At 40.0% G+C, this 14,258-nt stretch overlaps 1 protein-coding gene across 3 annotated transcripts in view; it reads right to left on the reverse strand.

The window, feature by feature from the left end:
• GLCE (glucuronic acid epimerase) overlaps positions 1 to 10,050 on the reverse strand; it is a 98,572-nt gene extending 88,522 nt beyond the window's left edge. For 2 of the 3 annotated variants that reach the window (XM_054565221.1, XM_054565220.1), the window contains exon 1: positions 9,900 to 10,050. The gene's annotated coding sequence lies outside the window, so the exon portion shown is untranslated. Of the gene's footprint in view, positions 1 to 7,591; positions 7,789 to 9,899 lie in introns of all 3 variants that reach the window. The other variant, XM_054565218.1, reaches the window with a different exon arrangement.
• Between the last annotated feature and the right edge of the window lie 4,208 nt (positions 10,051 to 14,258).

Genomic DNA, 14,258 nt, shown 5'->3' on the forward strand with positions numbered 1-14,258 from the left:
TCATCAATATTATCATCAGAGGAATAAAACATTCAATAATTACAAATGATTAAATCATTATATATCCACTTAATAGAATGCTATGCTGATATTAAAATTAGGGTTTTTTAATTTGTTTTATTTATTGATTTTAGGGAGAGCGAGGAAGAGGGGAGAAAGAGAGAGACATCGATTTGTTATTTCACTTATTTATGCATTCATTGGTTGATTCTTCTCTGTGTCCTTACCCAGGATGGAACCTGCAACCTTGGCATATGGGGGTGGGGGGAATGAAGGGGTGCGGATGCTCTAACCAACTGAGCTTCCTGGCCATGGCCTAAAAATTAGGTTTTGAAGCATTTTTTTTTATCCTCACCTGAGAACATTTTATTGCTTTTTAGAAGAAAGGGAGAGAAACATCAATGTGAGAGAGAAGCATCAATTTGCTGCCTCCTGGATGTGCCTGGACTGGGTCTTGCACACACCCGAACTGAGGACCAAATCCTCAATCTAGGCATATATCCTGACAGGGAACCAAACCCACACTCTTCGGTTACAGGACAACACTCCAACCAACTGAGCCACACTGGCCTGGGCAGGTTTTGAAACAATTTTAACGAAGTAGAAAAATCTTCATGATTTACTGCTTGCTGGAGGGATAAACATTATACAAATAAATAAATATATTCATGGGAGGAAGAAGAATACTTGCATATACCATAATATTAGCAATGTTTATGTTTGGGTTGAGGCATTAGAGTTTTGTCCTTTGTGTTTCTCCAAGTTTTTAAAATGAGTTCCTAGAAATTATAAAATCAGAAGGCAATATTATATATGTTATATATGTATAGACCACACACAGACTTTTACATTTATAATATGGCAAAACTGATGTGGTATTTAAACAGCTAAAATAAATTAAGTTTAAACCTTCTAATTAATAACATTTATGGAAGCCAATGACAAACTAGCCTATGTACCATGTATAATTAAGGTAATTCCTACCACACAATAAGCACTCCCCGGCTAGCTTATTTTTAAATGAATACAATAAAAAAGAATACTTTAGACTATCATATGATTATAGATTAAAAAATTAAATCCCAAACAAGATTAATAATGTAATTATGAGTTAAATTATAATATGTATTAGCATAAATAATACCTCTGGAAGAAGGAACTGATTAAACTAACAGATAACATCTAAATTAATAAATAAAACCAAACGTTTCCTTTAAATGGACTGAGTCTGCTAGTGGGAGAAACAATACTTTTATCTGTATAGTTTGAAATGTATAGATAGAGTTTACCCCTAAAGATTATTTCTACCACTAGTCACCTAACTCAGAAATCACCAACCTCACAGTCGCTATTATGCTTAGCATCCTTCAGTAGGTTACCTCTGCTTTAAATGCAGTCTTTACATTGGTTATTAAGTCTTGCTTTCTTTCACTCCCTACTCTTGCATTCTCACTTGCTTTCTATGCTCTAGCTCAGTGGTTTGCAAAGTGTGATCCTTGGACAAGCAACATCTCCATCACCTGTTAATATGTTAGAATTCCAAATTCATGAGTCTCCTACCAGGAGATTCGTATCACATTATAGCTTCAAATCCATTGTTTTAGTCCTCCTGAATTGCCTGCAGATCCCCAAATGTGCCCTGCTCTCTCTCTCTGCAAATGCATTTCCCTATCTCTAGTGTGCTTTTATCTACCCAATTCCCTACTAGGTATCCCATCCACCTTGTTTCCTATTCATCTTTCAAGACTTAGCTTAGGGGAGGAAGTATGAGGGGATTAAACGGTAATGGAAAAACACAATTAAAAATTTTTAAAGAAACGACTTAGCTTTGGAATCACTTCAAAAGAGAAATGAAAACTTTTCCAGAAAAATATTTCTCAGGATTTTTCTATTACTGTAGGGGCTCTCATTTGCATTCTTTACCAACTAAAGTCACTTCTCAAATGACTTAAGGCCATCAAAGACTCTGCTTCATATATCCTCAAACATGTTATTAACACATGAAAGAAATAAAAACCAGATTCACAGTTCTTCTACCCATTGATTTCAAACTATAAAATAGTAGGTAAATATAATTATGGTAAAACCAAACTGTCAGAAAAAATGACTTTTATTATGGAAAAAATATAGGAGAATAGCCAAAAAGATCTGAAATTCACACTTTGAAATTAATTTTATTTTTCTCTTTTATACACATTTTTCCCATCATTTGGAGAAAGGAAAACAAGTAATAAAGAATATAAATATTTTTTCTTTAAAGCCTAAGCGAGAGGAAAGAGAATGTGTAAGGACCGTTCCCCAATATTTTTAATAAATTTGAGATAATCTCATAGTATGATTAGTTAATAATTTATCTTCAATCATTTAATGACCATCTAGCATGTGCTAAGACCAGTGTGGGATTAAGAATTATGTGTGTCTATATAGGGAGAGAGAGAGATTAGGTTAATTCCTAGTTATTTAGCCAAAAAAATGAATCCTTATGCCCACTAAAATAACAATTATAAAATTGTTCATAGCAACTTTGTTCCTAAGAGCTTAAAGCTGGAAATGGCTCAAATATTTATCAACAGTGGAACAGAAAAATATTTACTCATAAAATGGAATATTACACAATAAAAAATAATAAATTATTGCTAACTCTAAAAACATGAATCTCACAGACAAAAGGTTGAACAAAGGAAACCAGATATAAAACAAAGGATTTGATTCCATTTATATGAAGTTCAGGAATAAGCAAAACTAACCTACTACGATGGAAGTCAGAATAGTGTTTACCTTTGGAAAGTAGGAGAGAGTGTGAGAAAGTCTTCTAAGGTCCTATAAGTATTCTATATCTTGATCTGGTTGCTGATTATATGTTTACATATGTAGAAATTCATGGAGTTGTTCATGACTGCTGTTTCTAACTTTTCAAAGTCCTATAAAGTTAAAAAAAAAACCAAACATGGAAGACAAAGCTCCTCCTCCTCCTCTATGCCAGCAAGGAGGGAGGGAGGGAGGGACGAAGGAAGGCAAGGTTAGATCAAATGATCTTCACATTCTGTTTTAAAGTTCAATTGTCATATTCATTCAACAAAAATTTGAGCACCTACTTTGTAGCAGGTACTGTTCTGGGTACTGTGTATATAAGCACTGAATGAAATGTGTAAAAACACCTGCCCTCATGGATCTTATGTTATACCAGGGATAAAAAGGCAATAAAAACAGAGTATGTTGGACAGCAAAAAGGCACAAAAAAGAAACAAAGCAGGGAAGAGAAATATGAAGAGTACGTGTGCAATAGATAGATTGATGTTTCTCTCTCATATCAATGTTTCTCTCTTTCCCTTCCTCTCTCTCTAAAATCAATAAACATATCCTTGGGTGAGGATTAAAAAAAGCAACAAACAAAAAAGACCTGAAGGAAGTAGGGAAGGGGACATATGGATATCTGGAAGAACACGTTTTAGACCTTCTGAAAAAGCAAGGAGGTTACTGTGACTGAAGGGAAGTGAGCAAGAGTAAGATTAAAAAAAAAGAAACAATAGCTAGAGGTTCTTTCCCCCAGTCTTGCCCTCCACACCACTCCAACTCTTCATTTAAAGGCTAATTTACGATAAACCTTTTATACGCAGAAACTTCTGTAACAACTAGCCACTCTGTACTTCTCATCTCTGTTTCTAGAGCTGTATTATTCATGGCATCTTTATATACTACCTTGCAATTAAATACAGGAGTGGACAAAAGTAGGTTTACAGTTGTTTGCAATACAATAATTAATTAAATAATACCAGAATGAACTCTGGGTTTTGCATACTCATAACTGTAAACCTGCTTTTGCCAACCCCTGTGTATACTGCCTCCCAATCCCAAATAAACCAAACCTCTTCAGGGTAGTGACTAGATTTTATGCTTTTTTGTATCCCTAGTACTTGGCACATGGTTGGCACTTAAATGGTTACTGGTAAAGGCCAAGGCTAATAGTAACATCAGGCAAAAGATTAGTAAACCTTGAATAGATTTTTAAAAATAAAAAAGGAGGGAATGAAACCAAGGCTAGGGAGCTATTGTGTTGGCCAAAAAGTCCAGTTTTTCCATAAAGTAAAAGACCCATTTTTCATTTTCACCAATAACTTTATTGATTTGGATATTTTGAGTATGTCAGCTATCTCCCACTATTGGCTTCTAGTAGGTAGAGGCCAGGGGTGCTGCTAAACATCTTCCAGTGGATAAGACAGCCCCACAGCAAAGAATTATTTGGCCAAAATGTCAATACTATCAAGAAACTTCACAAACCACTTCTGACATGTTCGATCAGTCACAGCACCTTCCCTATATGCTGCAGAAATCTTTTTTTGTTTCGGTTGCATTTTTACCTTTCTTGAAATAATAAAGCATAATACGCCAAAAATGTTGCATATTTTCTTCTATCTCCAATATGGCTGCACAAAAATTCACCAATTTTGATAATTGTTTTTAATGCACATTGATATGACAGCTGTCACAATATAATCTAACAAAATTGTTTTGAATGAAGTTAAAGACAGCTAAGCACTACTAGAGTCATCAAATGAAAAAAAAACAAACCCATAATGGACTTTTTGGCCAACCCAATACACGAGGTAAAGGTACTGAGGTGTCTCTATGTGTCATTATCCAAAGTCAGGATGATCTCTGAGCCATGTCCTTAAGACACTGAAATCCTCAACATCATTTTCCTAACACCTACTCTAAGCTTTTTTTGATTTGGGGGTGGGGGGTGTGGGAATCTGGCATCTGGTATTCCTTTCAAATAATGGTTTTATAACACCAGTGTTCACAACTAACAACTCTTAACCAACTGGCTGTGTGATCTTGAGCCAGTCATTCAACATCTCTTTCCCATGTAAGTTCCCTTATATGCTAAATGAGGGAGTTGGATTAAATAGTCCCTAAAGTCCAACATCAAATTCTCTATTTTAGTTTTTTATGAAAAATCTGAATGAACAAACCTTGCAACCTTCTTCTTTGATTTATAAAACGAGTACAGTATCTATAATAATTTTTGAATACTTTAAATAAGTAGTCATACTCAGGAAGCAGTGTAATAATTTCAAAAATCATAGCATCTGGAGTAAGACAGAACTGGATGTAGTCAGAGCCTGTTTCTTAGTAGATAATGTCCCCCAGTAACTTATTTAATCTACAGGACTTGTTTTGAAAACTAAAGGCAATGTATATAAAGCAATTATTAAGCGAATATAAAAACCAACACATATTGGCAACAATAATTTCCCCTACAGAAACTATCCAAGGCAAAATATCTACCAAATATTGGATATCAAAGATCTGAAAGACCCAAATTAGTTTATAATTCTCTTAGCAATTTTAGATATAGAGATTAGTGGTTGCCTCACTATTCTGCAAGACTTTTCTGCAAGTTTAACAGAGTACTCTTAACTTCTATAGTGCTGGGGAATCTCACAACTTAAATGAGGATAAAAACTACAGATCTACTATCAGTTTCAGGTCACTGAGGCAAAAGATTAAGATAATTTAGAAGGACCCAAGCTTTAGAATAATAGAACAAGACTGAGATTTGGGCTTATCTCAGATATTATGAAGACATTAATCTTGGCACTGAGAGTTTCAAACATGTAATGAGTGCTAACAGTGTAAAATAAGGAATAGAGATTTAAAAAGTAGTAAGACAAATATAAACCAGCCTTTCAGTCCAGGAGGCGACAGACAAACACTTATAGCAGACTAAGAAACATAAGAGAATGAATGAACAAGGCATAGAGAGTGAATAACCTTGTGGAGTGGGAGGAGGGAGGACCAGAAGACACAGAAGACTTTAAAAGCTGATAGTGCTTACGATGTATCTAATAAAATCAGTCACCCTTGTCAGTAAGACAGGAGAAGGAATAACATTCTAAGCATCAAGGAGAATACATGCAAAGACTCCAAATGGGGATACAGTATGGCTCTTTCAGTGAACTGATTTTCTTAGTACAGTTGAGCTTGAGGTTTATGGTGGGGGAATGGCAAGAGATGATCTCAGATGATGAAGGGCCTTGTAATGATAAATAGTTTGGACTAAATACTGTAGGTAAGGAAGAAGCATGGGTTTTAAGAAAGAGGCAAGAGGTGGGGTAGGATTGAGGGAGGGAGGCGGAGGTGGGTGGGGCAGGGGAAAGTGGTGATGGGAAAATGGAGACAAATGTATTTGAACAATAAAAAAAAAGAAAGAAAGAGGCACTGGACAGACTTGCATTTTAGAAAAATCAGCTTGGCAGTAGGGTAAAGGATGGATTAAAGGGGGTCAACCACTAGAGACCTCATTCTACAGTCAGACTTAAATAAGGATATTAGATTATCTTACAGATATTCTACTAGAGAACCAGGAATCAAAGATAAAAACAATAATGCTTTAACAGATAAAGCTAAATTATCGTAAGGAAATTATTTGCTCTTATGAATGAATATTCTAGAATTAAGTATTTCCTACATATCTTAAAAATGAGGAGGCTTCTAAAATTCGGTATGATACGTAAAAATTACATGGAACTAGTTTTATCTTGAGAACTAGCTACTCTTATGGCACCTATCTCTTTTTGTACATAGAATATGGTAAATCTGCAACATAAAAACCAGTGCAACAGAATCCTTGGAATTGGAATTTATACTGACTAATTACAGAGACTTCTTTTGCTTTAATTTTACATATGCAGAAACTGAGACCTAAGAGACTAAGGAATTACCTAAGGTCATATGGTTAGTTGCACAGTGAAGAACAGAATTCATGTCTTATGATTTCCTTTCTAGAAACTGCCTCAGTATATCATATTTATGATTGTAGAATGTTGAATGATAATCCAAAAGACACTCTGGTATTGTAATTTTCAGCAGTGTAATAATGAACTATAAAACTATTTTTATGTTTCATATACCTCACAAGAAAAACATTAGATCTGCTTCTGTTTCACAAAAAGAACTCTCTTCTTGATGTCTGTACTACAATAAGAACACTTCCTCTTCTGCCATATAACCATACCCTATTCTTCTGTGGGGAATTGCCAAACTTAGGACACAATTAAATTTGAAAGAAGGAAGGTCAAATATCAATTTATCTTTATATAATTAAATTTCCAATATCTTGAACATGTTTTAACATTTTACTTAGGTCTCAGTCTTTTTCTTATTTTGTTGTGCTCCCCACCCCACCCCCGTAATTTTGGGATCCTGAAATATGTGTTTTTCCTCCACTAGTACACACAAGTAGAAGTGGCAACACTGACATGAAGCCTGATACTGTACTTTTCACAAATTCAGTGACCAAAATGTTTTAAGTTTTTGACTTCTCTAAGTTACACTTAAATAATAATGTCTGCTCACTGAAATAGATTTAAAAATATAAAAACACAAAATTAATAGCTGTCTTGTGCCTTTGCAATTTTCTCTTTAAAAAAAACCCAAAACTGATAAATTTGATGTGTGTCCTTATAGACTTTTATATGCTTACACAACGAAAGGTGCTAACCCTCAAAGAGACAATACATATTCAACACCCAAACTCTACTTATCATAATTTAATACTTCTTTAGTGATTCAGAAGGCAGATCATTACCTTGCTTGGTTTCTAGTTACCACAATAGACATCAGTTATATTTGCATTCAGGGGTGTGAGCTTAGCCCCAAATACGCTGTTTATTTCTTCCCCATCAGCATCTCAATTATTTTATTTGTGTATTTATTTGTTGTCTTTCTCTCTCTCCATGTAGATTACATGAGAACTGGAATCATTGTACCTCCAGTGCTTGAAACCTAGGAGATAATCAAATATTTGTTAACTTAAATGTATGTTTACTTGAAAGTTAAAAAAGCTGCTTTAAAAAAAGGTATTGAAATCTGCTTAATTTCTCATTTGTCTTTCAAAAGTGAAGGGAGTTTGCTTATGTTTTGGGTTTTTTTGTGTGTTTTGTTGTTGTTGTTGTTGTTTTTGGCCACAGTTTTATACAAATATCTGTTTCAACATCAGTTTCAATAGCTATAAAAGTCAATCAGGTATTTTGGTTTGAATTACAGCAGTAACAACAAAAAACAACTTAATCTCTGCAAATATTTAATATTGCTGTGTAAGATTCCACTGTTTTTTAAAATGATTGCAAGATTCAAGGTAAGTATATTATCCTTAGCATTTCTGGTCCTACGACCAAAAGAAAAAGACTAAGATAGGCAAAAGTCTTTGCTTTGAAATACTCAAATTTGTCTATTTACCTAAAATTACAGAATTACTGTTAGTACAGGTTTCACTTCCTGCCACATTAGACTTCATTTACAGGCCTCTATCATAAAAAGCCAGACAAATGCACAAACTTTCTGACCTATAGATTTTTTTAAACCTCATACACATACACACATTAAAATTTTATTTTAATGTCACCTTAATCTGGGTTAGTTACCAAGACCTCTGCATAAGTTTCACCACTAACTGTACCTTTACAATAAAATTGGTAAGCAAGATTCTCTACAAGAACTCTGCTGGTCACCCTTACAGGTCTCAAATGATGCTGTTGCCAAGTTCTAGCTTAAGGACCTCAAATTCCAGTACGTTACTTGGAGGCTACGCTTGAAGCTATCCCTCTTCACAAATGTTTTTCAAAGGAGAGAGAGAAAATGCAGAACACACCTCCCAGCACGACCTGCCTCTGCCTAACATTCAGGGAAGACTTGCGTACAGATCGAATAATGCAGTATCAGCAAAGCAGACCACCTAAGGAAAGGAAGCCAAAACCACCAAAACTAGACATTCTTCCCCATCCTTAGCGGCTTCCACACCCAACCTGAGGACACTCGCCTCCTAAAGAACCTACAGTCTACACCCCAACCTAAGGTGTTGCCGCTCTTGTTCCCAGAGCAGCGAGACCAGCACGCCCCACAGGGATCCTGGGACAGAGAAAAGAAAACTGCAAAACAAACCCACTGTTTTCCAACTAGGCAACAAAACGGACCACAACTAAGCATTGAGAACATTCTCATCTGGAAAGAAAGACCTTTTCCAGGATGCTGACCAGCCACACACTGTCTACTGGGCCGACTCAGGATGCCACTTAAAGTCCCCTCTCGCTGAGAGCCACTCCAGCGCCTGCTGAGCCGCACCCTCCATTCAAGATCACTCGGGGACCCACTAACTCGCCCTGTCTCCCCCGAAAAGACTCAAGACCATGCCAAGTTACCGCCCCCCTCTGGGCAAAGCAAAAACCCCGGTAAAGACGTTGATCTCTGCGGTACACCCTTTCGCCCCCAGCAACACACCAAGGCGGCCCGGCCCCTGCAGGACGCAGAAACATCGCACTCTAGCCCCGAGATCCAGATACACAGACCCCTTTCCCCGGAGCCCTAATAAACTGCTGCTTCCTCCCAGGAATGCGGAACAGGCACCCACTCCCGCTCAAAGGACCCCTCCATACCCCAACGATCTGCCCCTTCACAGACCTAGCACCTTGCTAAACTGAATCTTTTGCCCCGAAGAGCCTAAGACCCTGATAAAGGAACCCCTTGTCCCAGAACCCCGCTACACCACCTCAAGGAACCTCAGGACTCTGATAAATCTCACTCTACCCCGAAGACCCCGCACCCTCTCTGCCACCGCCCCCCCACTCCAAGCCAGAAGAGCTCTAGGACCCCCAATGAACCGCCCCCTCACCCTGAGGAGCCCTGGCACCCGCTACACCGCCCTTGGGCGCCTGCAACCGATCCCACCACACCGCCTCCTCACTCTCCGCACTGCCGAACCCAGCCAAAGCCTTGCGCCCACCAGGCAGCGCCACGCTGCCCCAGGAGCCGCCCCCGGAGCCGCCCCCGTCGGGAGCCCGCCTGCCCCGGCTGCTCAGTGTCCCCGCTCCGCGGCAGAGACATGCTCAGGGCTATCTTACCTGGGCAGCGTCGGAGGGCGAGCGGACCAGGAAGCCCTGAGGAAGAGGAGACGACAGAGAAGCAGTGGCCCAGGCCTGCGGCTGCTGCAGCTCCAACCTCTCCGCGAGGAAGCGCTTGTGTGAGTAGAACCCTCCCGCTCCCCGTGCAGGCAAGACCCAGCCACAGCCGTGCCCGCAGCTCTTCCCGCGAGATCCCTGCCACGGCGAGGGGCGGGGCCACGGCGAGGGGCGGTAGCGGCGGCTCGAGTGACAGCGCCCAGAGCCTGTCGGCGGCAGCGTAGGAGGTACGACTCAGACCCTATTATGGCCAATTGTAAAATAGGAAAGGTGATTCGCCCCGCCCACCGCTTCCTTCCCTCCTCCGCCCCTCACCAATAAACTAGGGGCAAAGGTACTACTGACCTTAGGTAGTTAGAGGCGGTGGACCTTCGCGGGAAAGTAACAGGCATAGCGAGTTTGGCTTGTATCTGGACCTGCACAGCCTTCGCAGATACACCTGATTTAGGGAAGAAGCTGGTCTTCACACCTGTGTAGGCAGAGGCTCTGTTACCCTTGGTTACAGCGCTGCCTGAAGTGCGCAAAGGTTCGCGTCTTCCTAGTCGAAGGCGCACCTTCGTGGATTACCCGGTCTACACTACCTTTTCCACTTCTCGACCTCTCTTCCCTTTCACCTCAAACATGGTGCCCTTTTTGAGATGTCCGTGTTTTCCAAACCCCGGCGCAGGACATCTGGTTTTACAAAGAACTCTCTTCTGATTCGTGCATTTATTTCTACTTAAAACCTTCTAGAAAAGTAAAAAGTAAATCTTACTTGAGTCACCAATATAGCAGATTACATGAAAAGTCGTGACTCTGTAGACCCCAGTGTCTGGCACACACAGGACACTGAATAAATGTGAAAGGAATGAATGAAGAATGTGATATTAAAATAATGGAATCTGATCCACCCCTGAAAATTCTGGCTCTCCTAGCCTGTCCTCTACAATGACAGCCACGCCCTTAAATCCAATCTCTTCGTTGTTAGGCCTGTTCTGTAGGCTTCTTTCAAGGTCCCCTCCTCATTGCTTTACCTACAGCAGCAAGAAATGCCCTTTCTTCTCATCAAGGTTAACCCCAGCACCTGTGCACTCTGGATCTCAGCCATTCCCAGATTTTGTTTAATTAACTATCTTTTCTTTCCTCATCAGCTTTCCCCCTCTAATCTACACGTTTCTCCACAAACACACTCGAGCTCCTCCATTTTTTGAACAGAACAAAACCACCCTCTCAAGCTACTAAACCTCCTTTCTTTTCAGAATCATACTTTTTGAGAAACATTAAAGTATATTTGCTATCTCTACTTTCTCATCTCTATTTTTCCCCACTACAATGTTGCTTTTGCCCATACAATCTGCTATTCTTTCAATGATCACAAAAGACCTCTTTCCTAATGGACAAATGGCCTATTTGGGGACATCTTTCTCAATGACCTCTCTGCAGCCTTTAGACAATGCTGACCATCTCCTCCTTTGGTACTGATGAACCACATTCTCTTGACTCTCTAGCTATTCTTTTGACTTCTTTTTTTTTTTAATCTGCTTTCCTGGTTTGAAAACTATTGCATATTGATGTCTCCTTATCTTATAGCCACACATTGTGCATAATAAGAAAAATGACTTCACACCATTGTACACTTTGAGTGCCAATAAGTGGCTCAGACAAAAGCTATTAGAAGAGTCCAGAGGGAGGAGACACAACTCAGGCTGGGTCTTAAAACAGTAGCTTGGCCTATTCAAATGCAGGACAGAAATGGAGGCCTTTCAGAGAAAAATAGAGTGAACCTGAGCCCAGAGAAAACGATGTGAGCAGAGTCTGGCTACGGGTAAATCAGTTTGGTGGATGGGAAATTTCTGAAGAAGAGCAGTGGGAGGAAAGATTAGAGAGGAGCCAGTAGTAAAAGGCCTTAAAAAACCAGGCGAGCTGATTCAACTTGCTTCTGTATTAAATGAGGAAACAGGACCAACCATAATGTTTGCAGAACCTACAAAAAGGCTACATGTGGAGACCCACATGTCAAATGTCTAAATATGTAAAAGTTATAAAGCCAAAAATATATGAAATTAAAAAATTGGAAGACCAGGTTTGCACTTAGAATTCTGGGACTTCTCAGTGTTTCCTGCTGGAACAGGGAGAGCTTGTCCCCACAAGAGCAATTTTGCCCGCTTTGTTTCCTACAAGCAGTTCAGCCCCACACAGCAAGGTACTCCACATTCCCTGGGCACTCCAACCCACATGCCCAAACTTTGTTCCCACTTTTGCCTCTATAAAACTGTCAGTTCTTGGCTGTTCCACAGGTCCAAGAGTAATATTTCAGGATCTTGGGGAGAAGTCCATATTGACCCTGGATGCAGGCTCACGGCCATCTGGGCAAAGAATTCTGGCTTCTGTGTACCTGGAGCAAGGTCTAAAGGGGTCAAGTCAGCTCCAGACAGGCACACTTTTTTTTTCCCACCTGATGATCTCCTGTTCAGTAGGTAGGAGTGCAGCTGGAGAGGGGCCAGGGCAGAACCCCTTAAAGGAAGGCCTCTCCCACCTGCATCTATAGGTAGTACCAGGAGAACAACTAAATTTCTTTAGTAGGGTAATGATGTGTATAGTCGATCTGTATCTAGAAGTATAAATTGCTGTTTTCTATGTTTTCCACCTTCTCTGTTCTTGCACTGGTATATTAATGGCAGGAATGTACTGGAAAGAAAACTTCACTCTACTTTGTCTGTATATGGCATCTTCTTTTGCCCAACTTCATAAATTATACTATTCTATGATTCCCTTATTAGTGTTTCAGAAGCCCAGGTGTCTCTAAATTGGAGAAAAAAGAAAAGCTATGAAGTGTTCAGCCTGGACTAAAGCTTGGACCACTTACATTTGACTTCTAAATTAAAATGCTTTGTAAGTAGAAGCTCTCGAAGAGGCCCTGTGTGAAGGGTACACAGGCAGGATAAGTACTAAAAAGGCAGTAAGCCACCACAGACGGGGGCAAGCCCTCTTACCATCTGTCTTTATGGCACGATGCTTCACTCTGTGGTCTGACAGTCACGCTCTGTTCTTGCAACCTCTCCATCTGGTACCAAGTGCTCCTTTCCTCACATCCTGCCATAAAAGCCAGAACCACCATGGTTTCTGTTTTTGAGATCCAAGCCTAGAATTCCTCCCATGGATTCTGCACCTCTCTCAGTGGTGCTGCGGATAATTTCAGCAGGAGGCTTTTGCGCTTGCTTGATCCCAAGAGTCTGTTCTACTCATAGTCTCACTCTCACCATCTGTGGCTGATCTTTGCCAATCAGTAGCGGAACAGAACCCGCTAACTCCTTACTCAGGTCTTACCATCTGCTGCCTGTATCTGACCTATTAGCTCAGGCAAGCACAACCAAATGCAAATATATCTATCCCTGTTCACACCCATCCTTATTGGTGTCCCACTCAGTGAATACCCTGGGAAGAGCTACCTCCTGGCCGCTGCATGTTCACAAGGGACATAGAAAACAGTATTATTTGAAAAGCTGGAAGAAAAAAGTATGGCTCTTTTAGACCCAATCTCCACTCCATCCTTTTAGAATTTTGGTGGAGCACATCTTTGGTTAGGTTGGAAGGCTGAAATTCTGTATGACTTACCCCAAGATTGAGGAAGCAGTATTCATCTGTCCATTTGCTGACCACGAACCTCTGACTTAAGTTTGTTTTTTGCAAACACCCTGTAACAAAGGGGAGAAATCAAAAGTAGTGGTTTAAAGTATGTCCACAAATTTGATATACTTCCCTTCAAGAGATTGAGCTTAATTCTCTTCTCTCTGAGTATGGGCTAGACTACTGATTCATTTCCAATAAAGAGAATATGGCAAAAGTAGCAGTATATGACGTCTGAGACTTGGCTGTAAGAGGCATTTCAGCTTCTTCCTTGGTCTCCCTCTTTGACCACTCACACTGGAGGAAGCCAGTGCTGTTAGGTACATTCAAGCAGAGATCCACATGGGAAGAAATGTAGGCCTCCAGCCAATTGCTGTGTGAGTGAGCCATCTTGGAAACCCCAGCCCAGCCTTCAGAGACCTGCAGCCCCAGGCCAATACCTTGGTCTTCCCTCATGAGAGGCCCTCAGCCAAAACCACCCAGCTAAGCCTCTCCAATTCCACCCCAAAACTGTGTGAGATAATACATGTCAATTGTGTTAAGCCACTTCATTTTGAAATCATTTGTTATGCAGCACAGCTAGCTATTACGAGAGTCTTGAAAATATTTCAGTTCACACCTACTCCTGAACAGAAATCTAAAAACTCACATCCTAGTAATGATCAGGCACTAACATGACCTAAAGAGCAAAGAACA

The sequence above is a fragment of the Pteronotus mesoamericanus genome, unplaced genomic scaffold (assembly GCF_021234165.1).
Source record: "Pteronotus mesoamericanus isolate MK-2021 breed Mesoamerican mustached bat unplaced genomic scaffold, CSHL_Meso_final contig_164, whole genome shotgun sequence".
Lineage (NCBI taxonomy): Eukaryota > Metazoa > Chordata > Mammalia > Chiroptera > Mormoopidae > Pteronotus > Pteronotus mesoamericanus.